Source organism: Tamandua tetradactyla, chromosome 4 (assembly GCF_023851605.1).
Source record: "Tamandua tetradactyla isolate mTamTet1 chromosome 4, mTamTet1.pri, whole genome shotgun sequence".
In the NCBI taxonomy this organism is placed as follows: domain Eukaryota; kingdom Metazoa; phylum Chordata; class Mammalia; order Pilosa; family Myrmecophagidae; genus Tamandua; species Tamandua tetradactyla.
Genome location: NC_135330.1, coordinates 39,422,684 through 39,443,334, shown reverse-complemented (window position 1 = coordinate 39,443,334; position 20,651 = coordinate 39,422,684). Strand labels below are relative to the sequence as shown.

General features: G+C 38.0%; 1 protein-coding gene, 1 long non-coding RNA gene and 1 pseudogene across 4 annotated transcripts in view; 2 read left to right on the top strand and 1 right to left on the bottom strand.

Moving 5' to 3' along the window:
* The window catches only part of C4H1orf21 (chromosome 4 C1orf21 homolog), a 171,096-nt gene that overhangs the window by 90,391 nt on the left and 60,054 nt on the right, over window positions 1-20,651 (bottom strand). The window lies entirely within an intron of this gene.
* Window positions 9,695-20,651, top strand: part of LOC143680750 (uncharacterized) — a 33,005-nt gene continuing 22,048 nt past the window's right edge. The window contains exon 1 of the long non-coding RNA XR_013174160.1: window positions 9,695-9,818. This is a non-coding gene — a long non-coding RNA (uncharacterized LOC143680750). The remainder of the gene's footprint in view (window positions 9,819-20,651) is intronic.
* LOC143679072 (small ribosomal subunit protein eS8 pseudogene) lies at window positions 14,810-15,484 on the top strand (annotated as a pseudogene).

Here is a 20,651-nt window from a genome sequence, read left to right as displayed (position 1 = left end):
GATGTATGGTTACACATTCATTAGAATGTGGCACAACACCTATAAAGGAAAATGGAAAATGATTTAATGCAAAGTAAAAACTGGAATACAAAATGATCCGCTGGCTACAATGGTAGCTCCGTAAAAACTATTTCTTGCACCTGGGCAAAGACAACAAAGCATCTCACAAAAAGTCACAAAAGAGAAAACTGTGTTGTGATGATCAGGATATCTATTATGTTTCCAATCAAATTTTAAGACAACTGCTACAATACAAAATAATGAGTGAGTTACTGCAGTGGAGTAACAGTGACACGAGTTCCACAGGTACTAGTTTTATTACCTTAGGTAAGCAGCTTAACTTCTCTGAACTTCAACTACTTATCTGTAAAATGGGAAAGCTACATTGCCATCCACTAGCAGAGTAAATTAAATTAACTTATGTAATATACACATATGGCACTTACTATGTACCTGACACTGTTCTAAGCACTTTATAAATGTTAACTAGTCCAATTATAAAAACATTTTAAGACGATGCACAAAGAGATTCAGTAATCTGCAGTGACAACAGCAGGAAAACAAGATAGCTTTCAATAGCTTTCCAGTGTCCATGGGATGAAAGTCTGCAGTAATAGCAGCTGCTAACATTTACTGAGTGTCTACTATATGGCAAGCACTGTGCTAAATGCTTTTCTTGCACGATCGTATTTAGCACTGAAAACAATCTTAAAGGTAGGTACTATTATCGTGTCCTCAGGAAAGTCAGGCTTGGAGAGGTTAAGTAACTTGCAAGTGAGTGAGAGTGCCAAGATTTGAACATTGATCCATCTGAGTTCAAAGCCAGGTACTTTGCCACTACATGACAGTGTGCCCAACCTTTGTTAGAATGGGGTACAAAGTCCTTCAGAACCTGAATCTCACCCACACTCCTCACACCAGATCATGGGGAGTTCTGAGCAGATACCCAAATTTTTTAAAGTGCCTGTTTTCTACTCTTGATGTTACTCAAAACTCCTATTTATCTATCCTGGCTTCCTCTTTCCATACCTCCTGAGGCATAATGAATTGTTTCCTCTCTGTTGCCCTTTTCTTTTAGACTGCAATTTATACTTTTAAGTCAATATGTATCACACTGTTTTTAATAATTTTTCTTCCAGACTCCAAGTTTCACAAAGGCAGAGATCATGTTTTGCATAATGTTATATACATTTTTGTATCCTAGCTCTAAGCACGGTTCCCAGACATGACGAGGACAATTATTCACTGAATGAATAAATACTTCCAGTTTGGAGAACATTCACAAGAACTACTGGTCAACCTGAAGCACCATTTGCTACGTAGAAAGGACGGGGCATCAGGACTCCATATCTTTCTACACTGTTTTTCACTGAGCTTTGATGCTGAAATTAGTTTAGCTAAATGAGAATGTAACGTGGACCCACCCACCAGGAAGAATTCCCTGATAGGCTAAGTTTGGATTATGTGTGTCCCATATTGGGAAACATTTTTAGGAAAGTAAAAAAAAAATTACTAATACTGATTATGATACTGTATTCATAAGTTGAAAGATTGAAATAGGAATAATTAGAAGCTTCAATTAAAAAAAAATTCTGCTAATGGTGCTTAACTATAGTGCTTAGAACCCTCCCGTAACTGGTAGATTTTGAGGGCAGATGATGCAGATAGAAATCAGGAAAATAGAAATAAGAGGAATAACAACTATTCTTTTATTAAGTACTTACTATGTGCTTCAGTGTACTAGATTGAATATATTTTTAAAAATCATTTAACTTCTTCCTTAAAACAAAATGGAAAGATAGAAATCATTGTATTTCATTAATCATCTATTTTGGAGATGAGGGATCAAGGTTCATGGAGTTTGAGTAAGGTCATCCAGCTAGGATGACCTTAGGTTTAATGCTCAAGTCTGCTTTCTTGGGCTTATTTCAGACGTTGGCTTATATATGAGATTTTTATAAACACTTAAGTGCTTTTGTTTTCCTGCATGAGGTACATTTACACTTTTGGGTATCTGGTACTCACAAAGGTACTTTCCTCATGACACAAATATGAGATGGATGGATTTCTCTGTCAGTTTTCCTTTTAGGACAGAAATTAGATACCAGGACACAATCTACATTTCTGAAACTGGTAAGACCTCCCACAATGCTTTTCATATAAAGCGGCCCCAGCTTCCCATCCCCACCCCCAAGATGACAGCACGGAGTCTCCCATTCAGTGTTCCTCTGCAACTGTCACTCCCTCATCGAAAGAATGAGTCTGTTTACCACTCCCTTTAATTTGGACTGGCCTTGTGAATATTTTGACCAATAGAATAGCAAGAAGTGTCACTGCCTATAAAAAGCCACTTACCAGGTGAGAAATACTACCCTCAGCCTACCAAGCTAAGAAAAACTCAGGCCACATGGAAAAGTCATATGTAGGTGCCTGGCCATGCCCCAGTTGATCTCACAGCCAGCATGAATTGTCAGCCATGTGAATAATCTATCTTGCACATCCAGCCCAGTTGAGCCTTAGGATGACGGCAACCTCAGTTGACATCTTATTTTTTTTAGTATTTTTATTGAGAAATCTTCATATGCATACAGCCCAACCATATTATACAATCAATACTCATAACATCATCATACAGTTGTGTATTCATCACCATGATCATTTATAGAATATTCACATCCCTCTAGAAAAAGAAATAAAAAGAAAAAAGAAAAATCTCACACATCCCATACTCCTCACCTCTCCCTCCCCCAACTACCAGTATTTTAATCTACTGATTTTTTTACCCTTTATCTCTCCCTACCATTTAATCATTTTTTATCCTCATTTTTATACTCATCTGTCCATACTCTGAACAAAAGGAGCATCAGACACAAAGTTTTCACAATCACATGGTCACATTGTAAAAGCCACATTGTTATAAAGTTGTCTTCAGGCATCAAAGCTACTGGCACACAGCTCAACAGTTGCAGATGCTTCCCTCTAGCTACTTCAATACACCTTAAACTAAAAAGGTATATCGATAGAATACATATGAATAACCTCCAGGATAACCCCTTGGCTTTGAAATCTCTCAGCCACTGAAACTTTATCTTGTCTCATTTCTCTCTTTCCCCTTTTGGTGAAGAAGGCTTTCTCAATCCCATGATGCCAGGTCCCAGCTCATTCCCAGGAGTCAGGTCCCATGTTGCCAGGAAGATTTACACCCCTGGGAGTCATGTCCCATGTAGGGGAGGCGGCAGTGAGTTCAGCTGCCAAATAGGCTGAGAGAGAGAGGCTGCATTTGAACAACAAAAGAGATTCTCTGGAGGTGACTTTTAGGAATAACCATCAGTAGGCTTAGCTTCTCCTTTGCAGGAATAAGTCTCATAGGGGTGAGCCCCAAGATTGAGGGCGCAGCCTATTGCATGGGTTGTCCCCACTGCTTATGAGAATATTGGGAATTCCCCAGCTGCGGAAGCTTAATATTTCCTCCCTTCTCCCCAGTTTCCCAAGGAGACACTGCAAACATTTTTCTCTTCTCTGCCCAGATTACTTTGGGATATATCAGGGCATCACACCAACCTGTACAAACTGACAAACGCTCATACCCTATTTGAGATTTCATATAATTATGGTGTTCAAGTAAACTGACCATACAAGTTAAATTAGATAATGTGCTAACCAAAATATAAATTTTGCATCAAATAAACATCTCTTCCCGCTCTCACACAGAAGTTGAGGTTTGAAAATATGGGCCATATCATCCTTCACCCAGTATTCTGATTTACCTTAGTCTTATCTAGATCAGCTTCAAACATATCTCTAGTCAAAGTTTGATCACTTCTTCAGCTTTTTTTAACAGTTGCTAAATGAGGTAATGCTGACTTTCATCCCTTCAGTGTTTCAACTCTGAGTCTCAGGTGTCCCTGATGTTTCAGAGAATGACCAGGTTATATATAAATAGCTCAGCATCTCAGAATTTAGAAATAACAATTACAACTCCTAAATATATGTGATTGCTGTAAGAGCTTACAATCTAGGAACCTTTACAAGAGGCCCCAATCGGATAACCCATGCTCTCGACTTCAATTCTCCAAGTTTGTATATTATAGTTGGTACATATGAGTGAGGTATGATATGTCTTGTTTCTGACATTTCACTCAACATAGTGTCCTTAAGGTTCATTTACCTAGTTGCATGTCTCACAACATCATTCCTTCTTACAGTTGTTCAGTAGTCCCTTGTACGTAAACACCACAGTTCCCCCTTTCATTCTTCAGTCATTGTACCCTTAAGCCATCTTAAGGGTACAATGTGAATCATAATGACTCACAATATGAATCACTAACCCTGCTGTCATAAACATCAGTGGGAAAATGTCCATTCCTGTCCCTACACTCATTTTCTCCAGGTGTACAAGATCATAGGGCAACCCCTCTCCTAGCCTCCTGTGGAACCACCTCACTTCTCTCTGGAGGGGCTGCACCCCTCAGTCTCCCTACCAACAGTGAATAGGTACATCTCTTTTTCCATATTTTCTCTAGCTTTTTTTTTCTCTCTGTGCATTTTTAAACAGTTTTATTCGTACATTACACAATCCAACCTAAATAAAAAGCCATGCTTTTGCCTCAGCTGACATCTTAATGCAAGTATAGAAAGACCCTCAGCAGGAACTGTCTAGCTGAGCTCATTCAATGCACAGAACCATGAGGTGAGAATAACTTGTTATTTTAAGTCACTATGTTTTAGAGTGGTTTGTTATGTAACGTTTATCAGAGCAGTGTTATTGGTGGTGGTGGTAGTTTCCTTCTTGAGTGAAGCACCTGAATTTCATTGAAACAACTGGGAGTAGCTTTGGGAGGGTCTATATGAAGATATATACCTGAAGCAGTGGCTAAGCGGTAGATGAAGCCATCTAATTCTCTTGTGGGGATTATATCCTTAAGGAATTGAGGGGCTATGGAAATTACCTTTATAAACTTTCTAATTACATTTGGGTACTTCTCAATGAAGAGACTATAGAGAGGTGTATGTTCCAAAGCTGATGCTTTTATTTTTATCCAGAAAACAAGAGTGGGTTCTCAGCAAAATGATTAGCTATATTTGGAGTTAGTTTGCCATAAGGCTGTCAAAAAATTCCATTTGTTTTTAAAGAAATGCAATAACGAAGTATGATTTAGACCCTGAACAGTTTCAGAATGCCAATGAGCTGATTTATATTTGTACACCTGTCAAATTTTACAAGCTGAAGAGAGAATATTCAGCAGTAGTGACCCCATGTAAAAGAATATAATGCTGGGGACAGAATGATATTCCAAAATACTTGCAGGCTAAATATAAGCAGAAAATAATGTTTAAATAAGAAACAAAATCTGTTTTAGGGGATATCAGAAGTCTAGCACAGAATTTAGCCTAATCTCCTCAACTTCTGGATTTATTATTTTGTTTTTGGTGTTTTTAACAATGATCTCAAGGCCAGGCAAGATGCTGAATCACCAAAAAGAAATTTGCTAATATTCAAAATATTAGTAAGAGAAGAGGAGGCAAATATATTTTAGAAGGACTTTCAGCAACAAGACCAGATAAAGGAATTATGATGCTTAATCAGCACATTCCATTCATCGGGTAATTTGATTAACTCAAGTTTTCTGTCACTAACTCTAATAATAAAATACAAAAAATGATTTCACTTTGCTAAATAATGGGAATAGTTACTCAACAGTACTTTTATGGCATCTTTTAAAGAGCTCCTAAAAAACCAAAGCAATTTGTCCAGTGCTGAATGCGTTTACCTTCCTAGTTTACAAAGTCGTGTAAAGTTATAATGCTATGCTCATTAATTTACCATGACACCTCTTGCAGAACAAAGTTTCCACTGTAAATTCTCAATTGAGTTGGAAATTTGGTGAATAGCCCCTCTCCTCCTCTCACAGAGACTACAAAAAAAAGAAAGCAACTAAGTTATGAGTAGGAGTAAAAGCATGAATGCAGCTGTTTCTGCTCAGCTGTAAACCCCTAAGTTTTAGATGATGTATGTATAAGTTCATTTTCCTGATTTTTAAAGGAAATAATTATTCAACAGGGGAATTGCAGAAAACAATACAAAGATAATAAGAATCTTCCATAATCCCAACCAACCAGAGATACCCCCCACCTCCCACCAATATCCTTTTGGTCAGTTAAAATTGGTAAACTTCTCTTGTAGGCTATTCTTTGATGCAATTTATGATCTGATCAGAAAATTCCTGTTTATTTCACAACACAATTATGGCTTTTGCTCACACAATTGGACCTTAAGTCAATCTTTCTTGATGTTGATATGGATGATATCTTGGTTAAAAAACAAAACACGAAGCAAAACCAAACACCCAAGTGATGAAAAAGAATGATGCTACCAAAGAAAAGGATAAAATTTTAAAAAATGGATAAAACTGTAAGCTTATGATCAAATTCCTCTGAAATGCAGAAGGAATTCACTGTTACATTTTATGATAATTTGATGACAAATTAAGATGTTACAGCTGAAAGTCAATTTTCCATGGAAACCAATGATATGAGAACAATTATTATAATAACCAACACTGATATAAAAATAAAATGAAGGAGGTTTTAATAGGTTTGAAACTTTAAGTTTAAAATCAATGGTATTTTTCCCATTCATCTCTACAGACTTTTGTGTGTGTGTGCCTAAAATCAATGCAAAATATCACCATCTTGTGAAAACTCAGACACAGATTAGTCTCTAACTGTTTAAGGAGTAAAAAATTAACTGTTCTTGGTTTGTTCCCAGGTTTTGGCACCAAAACAAACAAAACAAAATGAAACATTCTTCCAATTCAGAAAATATCATGATTGTAAGTAGGCAATCTCCATGTATTCCTCAAATTGATGGATACTTTTAGAAGTGACTTTTAAGAATATTTTCGAAGACAAAGTGATTAAGACCAGTAATACCCAGTTCCAAGACTACAGCTACCTTGAGGGAAAGCAGGAGCCTTGTAAGTCTTTATGCTCCCAGTCCATATCATGGAGCGAGGGTGTTCCTCCCCCCAAGTCTGAAGCCTGCTGAATGACCCAAATCAACTAGCAGCCAGTGAAGCAATACTGTCCAGCTGTCTACTTATGTTTAATTGAGTGCTGTTGGAATAACTAATGCATATTTCATTGTTAAAATACTATTATCCTAATTCCTGTAGAACCTAAATGAATAGAAAGATGTACAGTGGATGGGTGGATGGTTGAGTCTGGAAGATTATTAATCTGGTGCAACTTCAGCTAATGCCATGACTGCCCAAATGTCAACAATTCCTCCCATCTTATACAGTGTTTTTTGCAGAACATTAGCTTGGGTCAAGTTCAAATGCAGAATAATAAAGGATGGACCAGTTTATCTGAATAAGGTGCAAGGAGGTCATTACTTAGGTCATTACTTAGGAATTCCTCATGAAGATACCCAGTTTTATAGCTTTATATTCATACCTAAGAAAACACATTATTCTGTTCCACTTTTCTTCTAGATTCCACTAAAGGGAAACAATATAATTTTCCAGCAAAAGAGAAACAATCATTTCTTTGCAAATATTTTGTTAGTACCTGCTGTATATGAGTACTAAATAAAACAGACAAGGATCTCACCCTTATGAATCTTACATTCTGGCTTCTAAACATATATAAAAAAAGTGCAAATGTATTAGTAATCAAAGAAATGCAAATGAAATAAGAAATAAGAAAGGTAGCAAAACTAAAAATTGTAAAATTAGATATAGTAGTAAAGGTTTAAGAGAAATGAGCACTCTCATATTTTGGTGCTGGAAAGACAAGTTAGTAAAAGTTTTCTTTTTTGGAGGGAAGGTAATTTGGTATAAATAACAAAGTTCTCTTTGTCTCAACATTCTTATGTACAGGAATTTATCATAAGAGAATGATTGGAGGTACCATATTAGGGAAATTGTTCCTAAAGTATTAGTTAAAATATGGAATATTCAAATGGTATATTCACAGTGTGTATAGTACAGATCCATCTTTTTATATTTAAATAAACTTTATACTTCAGAATAGTTTTAGATTTAAAGAAAAGCTGTGATGTGAGGGAACAGAGCTCCCATATATCCCCACATCCAGTTTCCCTAATTATTAACATCTTACATTGGGACACTACATTTATCATAATTAATGAATAAATATTGATGTGATATTTATTCATATAATAAATATTTTTATATGTTAAAATTAAATTTTTTAATTAATATTTATTAATATTATATATTATAATCAATGTGATTGATTTTCTTAGCTTTTTTCTAATGCCCTTTTTCTGCCCTTTATCCCATCCAGGATATTCCATTACATCTTAATTGGCATGTCTCTTTATGTGGTTTTTGGCTGAGATCATTTCTCAAACTTTCCTTATTTTGATTAGAGAAGTAAAATGACATTCTCCTCACATCATATCAAAGGTACATGCTATCAACCTGACAACACTGTTGATTTAACCTTATCACTTGGTAGAGGTACTGTTTATTAGATCTCACCTCTCCTTGTAAAATTATTTTTTTCTCCTTTTCATACTGTTTCTTTGGAAGGAAATCACTATGTGCAGCCCACACTGAAGGAGTGGGGAGTTATATTCCATCTTCTTGAGGGCAGGATGTCCACACAAATTAGTGGAATGTTTCTGCACAAAGATTTTTGTCGATTCTCCTCAATTTATTTATTCAATCAATGTTTTATATCAGTATGGATTCATGGATGCTTATTTTATACTTTAGGTTATAATCTGACATTATTTACTTTGTTGCTCTAGTTATTCCAGCTTTGACCACTGGAAGTTCTTTGGTTGTCTCCCAGGTCCCTATTGCATACCCTTTTCATTCTGTGTGTGTGTTTGTTCTAGCACTTCCTAACCTCCAGGATCATCTTGTGTAGTCCCTCCTCCAGCTCTAGAATTGACCATTTCTCTAAGGAGCCCTGGTTCCTTTTATTGGAGAATGGTATTAGAAACCAAGATTTGAGTGCTGGGTATGCTTATTGCTACTGGGTGTCACTGCTTCTAGGCTCTCTCAGTTGACAGAGCAAGGAAATATGTATGTGTGAATACACACACACACACATACTTATATACACACACATCTATCAATATTTATGCATGTATCCATCACTGTTTGTCCTAAGCTGAACATCAGTTCATACTAGTATCTCAAACCAATCCATTGCTACAGAATCACTCTAACCTCCTTCCACTCCAACAATGAGAAGCCAGGTTTCTACCATCCACCATCTGTTACTAAATTGTGCAGCTCCAGAACACGTGAAGGTATTATGTACTCCAGAAAAGCCATGTTTTAAACCTGATTCAATCTTGTGGGGGACAACCATTTCTTTTAATCCTGAATCAGTACTGTAGGTTGGAAACTTTTGATTAGATTATCTTCACAGAGATGTGGCATGCCCAATGGTGGGTGTGATGTTTTGATTAGATGGAAATGTCACTCCATCCATTAAAGGTGGGTCTTGATTAGTTTACTGGAGTTCTCTAAAAGAGGAAGCATTTTGGAGAGAGTCAGAGCCCATAGAAACAACAGAACTGACATAGAGAGAGAGCCGACACAGATGCTTGGAGCCCAGCAGATGTCACTATGAGATGTTAAGCAAGAAGAACCTGGAGAGAGGCAAGGGAAGCCAAGAGATGAAAGCTAGCCCTGGAGAGGCAAAGTGAGGAACCCCGACAGGAACAGAGGCTGAGAGCAATGGAGTCCAGGAGCCAGGGACCATCAGATGCCAGCCATGTGACTACCCAGCTGAAGAGGTGTTCCTGATCCATCAACCTTCCTCGAGTTAAGGTATGTTTCCCTAGATGCCTTAGATTGGACATTTTTTATAGGCTTAGAATTGTAACCTTGTAACATACTAAATTCCCCTTTTTAAGAGCCATTTCAGTTTTGGTATATTGCATTCTGGCAGTTTGCAAACTAACACTGATTTTGGTACTCGAGAAGTGGTGTGCTGCTGCTAAGAGGAAGATTCTGGAAGCGTTGTGAGGATTTTAATAGAGAAGGCCTGAATTGCTTTGAAGACACTGTTGGTAGAAATATGGAACCTAAGGATACTTTTGGTAAGGCTTTAGACAGAGATGATGAAAGTGTCATCAACAACTGGAAGAAGGCCTTCTTTGTAGATGGAAGGCAGAATTTGAGAGTGATGACTTGGATATTTAGCAGAAGAAATTTCTTAACTAAATGTGGAAAATACAGTTTGGTTGCTCCTTACAGCTTATAGTTATGTGTGAGAGGAAAGAGATAGGTTGAGAATTGAACTCTTGGTTGCAAAGAAACCACAGATTGACAGTCTGGAGATTTCTGAGCTTCCAGAAGATGAGACCCCAGTGAATAGTGCCCCAGGTGAGGAATTAAGGAAACATGGAAACAGTCAGCCATTTCAGGAAAAGCCAGGAGAGACCGAGTTATACAGAAAGGAATTGTGGAAAGTCCTTCTGTCTGATGGGCATGATGTCAGCATACTGCATAGAAAACCAAAAAGAGTGTTGTGGGATCTGTATAAATGGAACCACTGCCAATCTTCACTAAAAAGGATAGAAAAGGAACAAAGTGAAGGAAAAGTGCCTTCAGAGGCAAAACCACGGAGGCTAAGATCTGGAGCCAGGAAACCTCCGGCCAGGAGAGCAGACTGACCCACACACTTGGAGAGAGAGTGTGTTTGCTCTGGAAGCAGAGGGTGGGCCTTCCACTTCATTGCTCAGGAAGAGTTGTACCACCTCAGGCCTCAGAGAGGGTGGAGCACATAAGCCAGGGATTGGGGGAACCTGCATGCCACTCCATTGTTCTGGAGGGATAGAGTGTGTGCCCCAGAGATGGCAGTGATCCCGGGTGCTGCACCCCAAGTATGGAGAGGGTGGAGCAGAGAAAAAGTGGTCCCCCCATCGAGCCCCAGTGTTGCAACTCACTCTAGCATTCGGAGAGAGAGAAAGACCACTGCATAGGCGCTGGGAAAGGATGGGACTGCCACTTTCTAAAGCCCTGACGATAAATAACTCTCAGAGTTTGAACTCCAATGGAGTTTGCCCTGAAAGTTTTTGGAAATGTTTAGGTCCTGTGACCCCTGTTTTCCTTTCAGTTCCTCCCTATAAAAATGGAAACATATATCCTATGATTGTCCCTCCTTTGTATGTGGGCAGATGTTCTGAGTTTTACAGGTCCAGAGAGGAAATTTTTGTCAAAGAATAGACCTTGCTTATTAAAAGACTTTGATGAGATTTTGTACTGGTTTTAACTTCGTGTTACATTTGTAATGTTACAGAAATGCTTTAAAGCTTTGTGATACTGTAATGGAGTCAATGTATCGTGTATGTGGAAAAAAAACCTGTCTTTTTGGGGATCCAGAGGGTGGAATGTACTGGTTTGAAAACACTATTTATTAACACAACATGTATAACAGTTTCAAAATTGTTAACACTTTCTACCATTCCTCATAGATTACTTAGTTGTTCAGTTCTGGTATATATGTATAGTAGTGTCAGAGTTATTAACTTTCAGCCCCATAGTAAAGTAAATAAAGTACAGACTACATACAGTTCCCTTTAGCTTTAGTCTTACAGGATCCATTCATTTCCAAAGTTACTAAGGTCAGCAGCTTTCCCCCTCACTCCATTCTGTAAGGCTATTTCATACTGTTAGATTCCTTTGTCACAGTCTGCATTTTATCCCAGAATCACTTGATCTCCTGTTTATTTTTAAATTTGTGCACATTAAGGTTCACTATTTTTTTTTTTGCTGTAAAGTTCCATGAATTTTGACAGCTGCAAACTATCATTATACAGAATAGTTCCACTATCCTAAAAAATTCCCTGTGCATCACCTAATTCAACCCTTCCTTTTCTACAAACCCATGGCAACTGCTGATCTGTTCACTGACAGTACAGTTTTACAGCATGTAGCCTTTTCAGACTGCTACTTTTCCCTTAGCAGTATGTATTTAAGACTCATCCATGTTTTCTTATGGCCTAATAGCTCTTCCCTTTTTCCCTGCTGAATACTAATCCGTTCTATGCTTACTCCATAGTTCATTTATCCTTTGACCCAGGGAAGAATATCTTGGTTGTTTTTAGTTTTGAGCAATTATGAATAAAGTTGCTATAAACATTTGTGTGCAGATTTTTGTGTCATTAAGTTTTTAAATCAGGTAAATATCCTAGGACCGTAAGTGCTGGATCATATGCTAAGACTATGCTTAGTCTTATAAGAAATTCAGATCCATTTTGCTTAGAAAAATATATATATTTCTATAAATATTAGACATAAAAACATAAATAGCTGTTCTGAGGTTGCTGGCTGAAATATCTTATTCATTTTTGTATCTGAATTCACTGTAATTCAAACAACAAATACATTTATAATAAGGGAAAATACAGTTAAACAAGGGAATAACTGGGGTAAACCAAATCCAATAAGGATGTGTTGTTTATTTTGTTTTACTGGACTGTCAGCTTCTTTGATCTGAGCTTATACACTGAGGTGTTGAGGCATCACAGGGACTGTGAAGTGTTTGACTGTACCAGCATCTCCATTCTCTCTCTCTCTACAGCAGACGCTTCCTCCTAGGGTCAGCACAAAGCAACTTGGGTTCATATTTGGGAGACTCAGAATCCTATCAGTCCTGCTGCTGCACACAGGTCTAATAATTAACTTTGCTTCGTTTCTGAGACAAAACTCTACCTCATATTCCAGTCCCATTTTCTTGTCTTGTTTCTAGTCTAAGTTCCCTCAACTGTAAAAATCCTTAAAAGCATACACATAAAGTTTTGTCTCAAATTAAGCAAGACCTCAGAATGCTTTACTCAGAAGGTGGTCTGTAAATGAAAACCTGTAATATACCATCACACTATGACATGATAAAAGAACGATTCAGCACATTAAGTTTTAGAAATACTTTCTTCATTATCAAGCTTTTTACTTTTCAAAGGAGGAGGAAATTTGGCTCCTATTATCACATGGGGTACTGGGTAAATTCATTAAATTAGCCCTATTGTGAACATGAAGAAAGGAGTCCTTAGTTACACTGGTATCTTCATATACCCACTATGATGTTGACGAGCTAAACAATAAGTCTTCCTCCTACTAAAGAAAGTGAATGAATTTTTTATGCTTGGTTATTTATTTCTACCCCTTCTAAATGAATTCCCTCTCAAAACTGCCAGGATCCTTTTAAAAACAAATCATAGTGTGGCTGGTGAATCCTATATCTTTGGTTAGTATTGCACATTATTTGTTCACAAATGAAGTCCACAAGAAGAGACAGCTCCACAGCAGACTCTTGGAAACATTATGGTTTCCTTTGACACTCTCACTTCCAGAGAATAAATTATTAATTTTGGGTGATGCTACCTCATTGAGTTTGCCAACAGATGAGTGGAACTTATATGCTTTGGTTTTATTTTTAGCATCACACAGAAGAGGACAGAGAAATCTGAGCTATCTGCAGAAAAGGCATACCACCACGTTACTCTTCTAGGTACACCTTAAGGAAGCGCTTAAGCCCTAAGTGGCCCTCTCAGTTGTCATTCATTTCCCCCACTCAGTCACTTCCATAAAAAGTGACCATCTTTTAGGAGGATAAAGAAATACAATATTTTTAAAAAGTATGTGAAACAAAGAGAATCAAGCTTTGAAGTGGGCTTCTTTCCTTATTTTGCTTAACTATCAGGGTACAGCTCTTTACTTGGAGTCGAGGTCAAAAAGCTAAATCTAAGGTATTGTTTGTATTTGCTGTTTTCCAAAAATTAAACAAGGAAAGTTTTAGGGGATAAATTAGAAACAATCCTTTTTGGGCAAGAGAAGGTTAAGGGTAAATATGGTCAGCAATTCTTAGGCAGCACCTTGCATGCAAGGGGCATATGTTTAAAAGCAATCACATTTTGCAACAATGCTGGGAAAAAGGAAGTCATTATCAACACCCTAATTCTTTCAATTATCCAGGAGAGTTCTGTTCTATTCATTCCGTATTTACAAATGCGGCATACTGGGTAAAGAATATGCCTAACTGTAAATCAGAAATTAATGTGCCAACTTTACAAAAAAAAAAAAGCTAAAACATACCAACTAACCAAAAAAACACTTCACTATGTACTCCATCAGTCTTCGCAACCCACTCATTATTTGTGCCATGTCTCCTTGCTTGGCTCACACTGTTCCTGCTATTAGGAATCCTCTTCCCAACCTCATCTGCAGTGAAAACCTGGTCTCATTCAAGACCCTTCTCCAAATGCAGCCACAATACAAATCTTCTCACATTTCCCAGTTAGGGTTTCACCGATCCATTCTTGTTCTTTGATGACTTTGTTAGGACATCTTTGAGGACGCAGAGTGTATGTAACTGTCTCCCCTTGAGTTTCCTGAGAGTTGTAACTCTGCCTTGTCAAACTTTCTATTCCTTCAGTGCTGATACCATGCCTAATCTTCAGTGAAAACTGAGTACACTGAAATAGGGATTTATTTAAGAAATATGTGGTACTGGGAACCTGCACATGGGCAGGCCCGTTCAGTGTATTCATACAGAAAAAAGAGAAAACTATTTTAAATAGGAATATGGTTATGTTCTGCTATGTCTGCTTCTTTGGATGTCTGTAGTAGTTGCTCCAAAAGCCACCTTTGAGTCATTGATTTCTGTGTACGATGATATTAGGTATACTCTTTATTATCATTCTTTCTCTATGGGAGATTGAAGTGTGCTATGATGATAACTCTTCAAGGGAAGTAGGTACTGTCTCCTGCTTAGAACCAAGAAAAGAAGGCTGTGGATGGATGGGTCTGGCACTAAAATGACATTTGTGAAGCTGCTTTCAGACAGGACATCGAACCAGCACTGTGTGACAGACATCTCCTGGGACAACTGGCACAAGCACCACAAAACTGGGGGCAAGAGAAAGCCCTACCATAAGAAAAGGAAGTATGAGCCCAGCTGCCAACACAAAGATTGGCCCCCGCCGCACACACACAGTGAGAGGCAACAAGAAGTACCTTGCCCTGAGCCTGGACATGGGGAACTTCTCCTGAGGTTCTGAGCACTGCACTCACAAAACAAGGATCATCAGTGGTGTCTCCAATGCATCCAATAACCAGCTGGTTCACACCAAGACCCGAGTAAAGAACTGCTTTGTGCTCACTGACAGCACACGGTACCGGCAGGGGTATGAGTCCCACTGCACCACCCCTGGGCCGCCCAAAGGGGGCCACGCTGATTCCTATGAAGGAAGAGATTTTAAACAAATAATGATCCAAGCAAATTCAGAAGAAATATAATGAAAGGAAAAAAGAATGCCAAGATCAGCGGTTTTCTTGAGGAGTAATTCCAGCAAGGGAAGCCTCTTGCCTACACTGCTTCGAGGCCAAGGCACTGTGCCCAAGCGGATGGCTATGTGCTAGAAGGCAAGAAGCTGTAGTTTCATCTGAGGAAAAGGCCTGGAAAGGCAAATAATTCCTCCCTCCCACCCTAGCTCATGTAATAAAGGTGTTTATTGTTCTATGTGGAAGGAAGGAAGGAAGAAAGAAAAGATGTCTCTCGTCTAAAACAAATACCCAGGACCACTCTCTATTTCCACACCCTTTCTCCAAGTTCTCCGTCTTTTAGAAGACTCCAAAGCAGAAAGTACCTTCCCCAAGTCCAAACCTCTTCCCACAACCCATCCACCCCAGCTTCAGTCTGAGCTCAAATCCAACTGGCCCCTCGAGGGAAGGAGGTGAAGAGTAGAAGAGGTCATTTATACAGTTTGATATTTTGTCTGCATTATCAGCTTTATTCTTGTTGGTTGCGTGATCTTATTCTCAAGAGTGCTAGGAATGTTTAAAAGCCTTGGGAAATTGGGACATTCAATGTCAGGGTCTTTTGCATCATTCCGTCTCTAAAAATAATTACTTGATCTTCCATTTGAGGATGAGCACACAAAGGTAAACAGTCATTTGTAAGATCACCAGAAGAACTTGATTCTGTAGCTGCTCCACAGAATCATAGGAAAAATAAACATGGTAGCATTTGTTTAGGAAAAAAAAAATGAGGTAAGCATTCAGATTGACTTAGAGGGTTCCTAATTAGGAGAACATCTTTTAGGAATGTAAATATCCTATTCTATTTACAACTTTTATTCACATGAACATATTCCTCTCAAGATAAAGTCTAACATTAGAGTGATATGGTGACTGGTCTTGAGCACTTAGCTTTCCTTTTAATTTACAGTTCCTGGACAGAATTCCAGAATATTCTCTGTTTTGTGTTTTAAACTGTCAATCAGTTCAATGCTTTGGGGAATATTAGCTGCTTTACCAAGTATTGCATCAACCTTGGCAAGTTCTGCGGGCAACAGTCGCTTCCCAGCTTTCAGCAGCTGTATGCTACCGCTCCAAAGAGAGCTCTAGTGGGTCCTCTTTGTAGAGAGGAACATTTCCTCTCTACAAAGATGTCTCCTAATCTCTGAGTCTTCATCTTTAGAACTGGATGTTCTGACATTTATTGGAAATCTAATGCACTGCAGAGAGGTATGGGAACACTCATAAACTCAACAGGCAGGAGGAGGACTCAGTCTTACCCAAACCTTGATTTCAGCATCCTTTCCTGCAAAAGCATGCTTTTTAACTTGTCATCTGATTTTACTTAGGAATTACTGATGCAATCATGGGCATTTCAAATCAGGCTTCATCTCTATTGAAGACTGAAATATAAGATTGAAACCAAAAGCTCATCCAACCATGATGTATGCTACCTTGTTCAAAAAGAATCTCATTTATACAAAGATATTCTGAAAAGGCAAATTAAAAACCATTGTAATACACGTAAATCTAGGAAATATGTACCCCAAATCCATCAGATGCTTTAATCACTGTTAAGGGAGGACAATTTGAGAATTACAAATGTAATTAAGGGAAACAAGATAATGTTTTAGTATATAGTAAAAGGGAGCATTTCAAAACTAAAACTAGAATGCCCTTTATTTTGTCAGGATACTTATTTTGGAGAAACTAAGGGGACTGAATTCTGCCAAGTTTGGAGTAATCTCCCTTTAAGTTATTTATATGTAAAACTGTTAATTTACTTAAAGTGAAGCTGGGTAATCCTTGGGCTTTCTTTTAACTGCCTTGTCCCTCAGCGGTTAATCAGGCATTGAAGAATGACTAAAACCGAAGATTTTACATGATTCTTCTGAGATTCCCAAGTAGTCAAAACTGGAGTTTTGTTGTTATTATCCCTCCTTTTAAAGATAAACTTTAAATCACACAAGAAATGTATTGATATATTTTCTTTGAAAAAGTAAAAGACATTAAGTTTAAGGATAAAGGTCCTCTTTGTTCACCAACCCAATTCTTCTCTCAATCCCTCTTACCCATCCCAAATCCACTAATTAAAGTAACAATAACAATAGCCAACAATGGCATTTTCTATACCATGGATTTTGCTAAGAACTTTATAAACGATCTTATTTAATTTTCACAATTTCCTTGCTGAGGTGAGTTCAATCATGACTCCCATTTCGCAGAGCAGGACACTGAGCCTCAGAGTGCTTAAGTCCCCTGACAACTCAGGTAACTGTACTTATTAGTTTGGGACACATCCATTCAAGTGTTCCTATAAATTCGGGTACATATATGGATACCTACAGAAAATGTACAGTATTTCTGTTTTGTTTCATTAAAAAAACCATAAATAGTATCATATTATTGAAATCCATTCTATAATTTGCATGGAATTTCCATGACAGTCCCATATAGCCCTACTCATTCTTTTTCATTGCTGTCTAGTGCAAATGTACCATTCCTTACAGTTGTGCATGAAGGCTGTTTTCTGTTTTTCACTATTGTAAACGATGCTGCAGTGAATAGTCTTGTGCAAACTTTCTTATGAAAACAGGCAGGTCCTTGGGTGTAGAAAAGCTGGGCCATGGTTGTGCATGTTTAAGCTTTAAGAACTACTTCTGCCCTCCAAGATGCTTTAAGATTAGTATGAGAATATATATTTTCCTACAATGCCAAAATCTGATATTATCAAAATTTAAGTTTTGCCAATCTAATGGGTAAAAGAATGGGATTTTATTTTTATGTGCATTTCCCTGATGATGATGTAAGTCATATTAGACTACATGATCCAGACTGGTACTTAAACAATAAAGTGGGTTAAAGCAGGGCATCATAAAAATGAACACACGTATTAAGCACATTATTTAATTTAAAAATATACAGAAGTGTATTTCATTGACTGGGGCTGTACATCCACTTCCTACATTAACCACACCCTAATGCACAGCTAAGATTCCTTGCTTGGGTTTCTTAAGTGAAGTGAGCATGTAAAAACTCCTATGAAATAATTTGAGTGCAGAATTTAACTGAATTTAATTCAATAGCAAGCTTTAGTAGTTTATCTTCATCAAGGACTTTCCAAAGGATTCAATTTAATTTTCACCCAAACAGCTCTTTCTACACTCATGTTCCATTGATTTACACATTATTTAATCAAATTACATAATTATAATGACATTCAAGGAATATAAACAGAAAGGAAACAGAATATTTTAATGCTGGTCAAGAGAGCATGCATTAACCTAGTGATGTAGGAGAGCTTTTCATATGCTTACTGCCCAGTATCCTCTATTGTGAACCATCTGCTCATTTCATTTACCTATTTTCCTACTGAATTTTCTTTTTCTTATTGATTTGCAAGTGTTCTTTATAAATCCCAGATATTAATCCTGTATGTTTCATCTGTCATAAATATTTCTTACAGGCTGCTGCCTATTTATTAGCTACTGTACTTATACTTAGTTTTGATATAATGAAATAAAGTATTTTTTTATATAGCTTCTGTCTTGTTTAAGAAAGTCTCTCCTTGCTGAGGTTTGAAACATATTCTCCCATTGTTTCTGTCTAATGCGTAAATAATTTTGCTATCCTCTGGTTCCAGATGAGGAACTTGAAAGCCAGAAGTTTGAGATATTTGGCCAAATCTATAAGCCTAGAAATAGGGAAGCTGGGGCCACATGCATCCTTCATAGCCAATGCTACCACTCCACACTACAACTTCCTTGAGTGTAATTAAAACCTGAGAGAAGCAAAATGAAATACATGGACATTAAGCAAGGATGAAAATTGGGATAAATACATATATTTGTCCTGAGACAAATGACTCTCACATACATGAATCATCATTCAGCTCAGAAAACCAGAATGATCTACAGTCACCTACAGAAACAGCAGTCAATGGATTCTAGTGACTGGAGGTCTTAAGTGTTTATTGAGCAATAACTAGGTGCTATGCCAGTCTGAAAATTATGTACCCCAGAAAAGCCATGTTTTAATCCTGATTCAGTCTTGTGGAGGCAACCATTTCTTTTAATCCTGACTCAATACTGTGGGTGGAAACTTCTGATTATATTATCTCCAAGGAGATGTGACACACCCATTTGTGGGTATGATTTTTTGATTAGATGGAGATGTGACTCCTCCCTTTCCATGTGGGCCCTGATTAATTTACTGGGATCCTTTAAAAGAGGAATCATTTTGGAGAGAGTCAGAAATGACAGAAATGACAAGCCGGCAGAATTTTCAGAGCAGAGCTGACACAGATGTGACATGTGGAGAACAGAGACACAGATTTTTGGAGCCCAGCATGAGATGTTGCCATGAGATGTTAAGCAAGCCAGAACCTGGAGAGAGTCAAATGAAGCCAAAAGATGAAAGCCAGCCCTGGAGAAGCAAAGTGAGGACTCCCGTAGGAACAGAGGCGGAAAGCAACAGAGCCCAGGAGCAAAGGACCAGCAGAGGCCAGCCACGTGACTTCTCTGTTGACAGGTGTTCCTAACCCATTGGCCTTCCTTGAATTAAGGTATCTTTCACTGGATGCCTTAGTTTGGACATTTTTTATAAGCTTAGAACTGTCAACTTGTAACTTACTAAATTCCCCTTTTTAAGAGCGGTTCTAGTTCCGGCATATTGCATTCCAGGAGCTTGCAAACTAACACAGGCACCTTGCACTGCTAGGTGCTAGACATTCAACTATAATGGGAAAAGATAAAATCTGTGACCTCATGAGCTTCTAGGCTAAAAGAGGAATGAACATTAAACAAATCATTCACTGAATACTATAAAGGAGAACTCAAAGGTAGTTAGAGTGAATAAAGGAGAATTAACTTAGCTGGTGAGGTCTGGACTGGCTTCTCCGAGAGGGTAACAGTTAGGCTGTGGTCTCCAGAAGGAAGAAGAGTAAACCAGGCAAAAATAAGGGGAGTGGGGGATGTGTCTGAAGGAATGAGGCATTCTTCAGGCTGAAGGAACAGTAAGAGTTGAAGGACTAATGTGTGCAGGCATTCGGGCCTTAGAAGAACCAAAAGATGACCAATGGGGAAGGACATCATGAGCAAAGAGGGCAGTGGCAAGGCAAGCTTCCTGAGGGGGCCACAGATCATATATGAGTGAAACTGGGAGTCTCAAAGTGTTTTCTTTGGTCCTCATCTCTTCTCTTTCTTTTTGCTTACTGTATTCACTCAAAGTGTTTGGCTATCAACTCAACCCAAATGTACATTTATAGGTCCAACTTCCTCTATTCATTCATTTATTCAAGTGTAAAACCAAAAATATACTGAACACATAATAGGTTTCAGGCAATGCTTCTGAGCCCCAGGT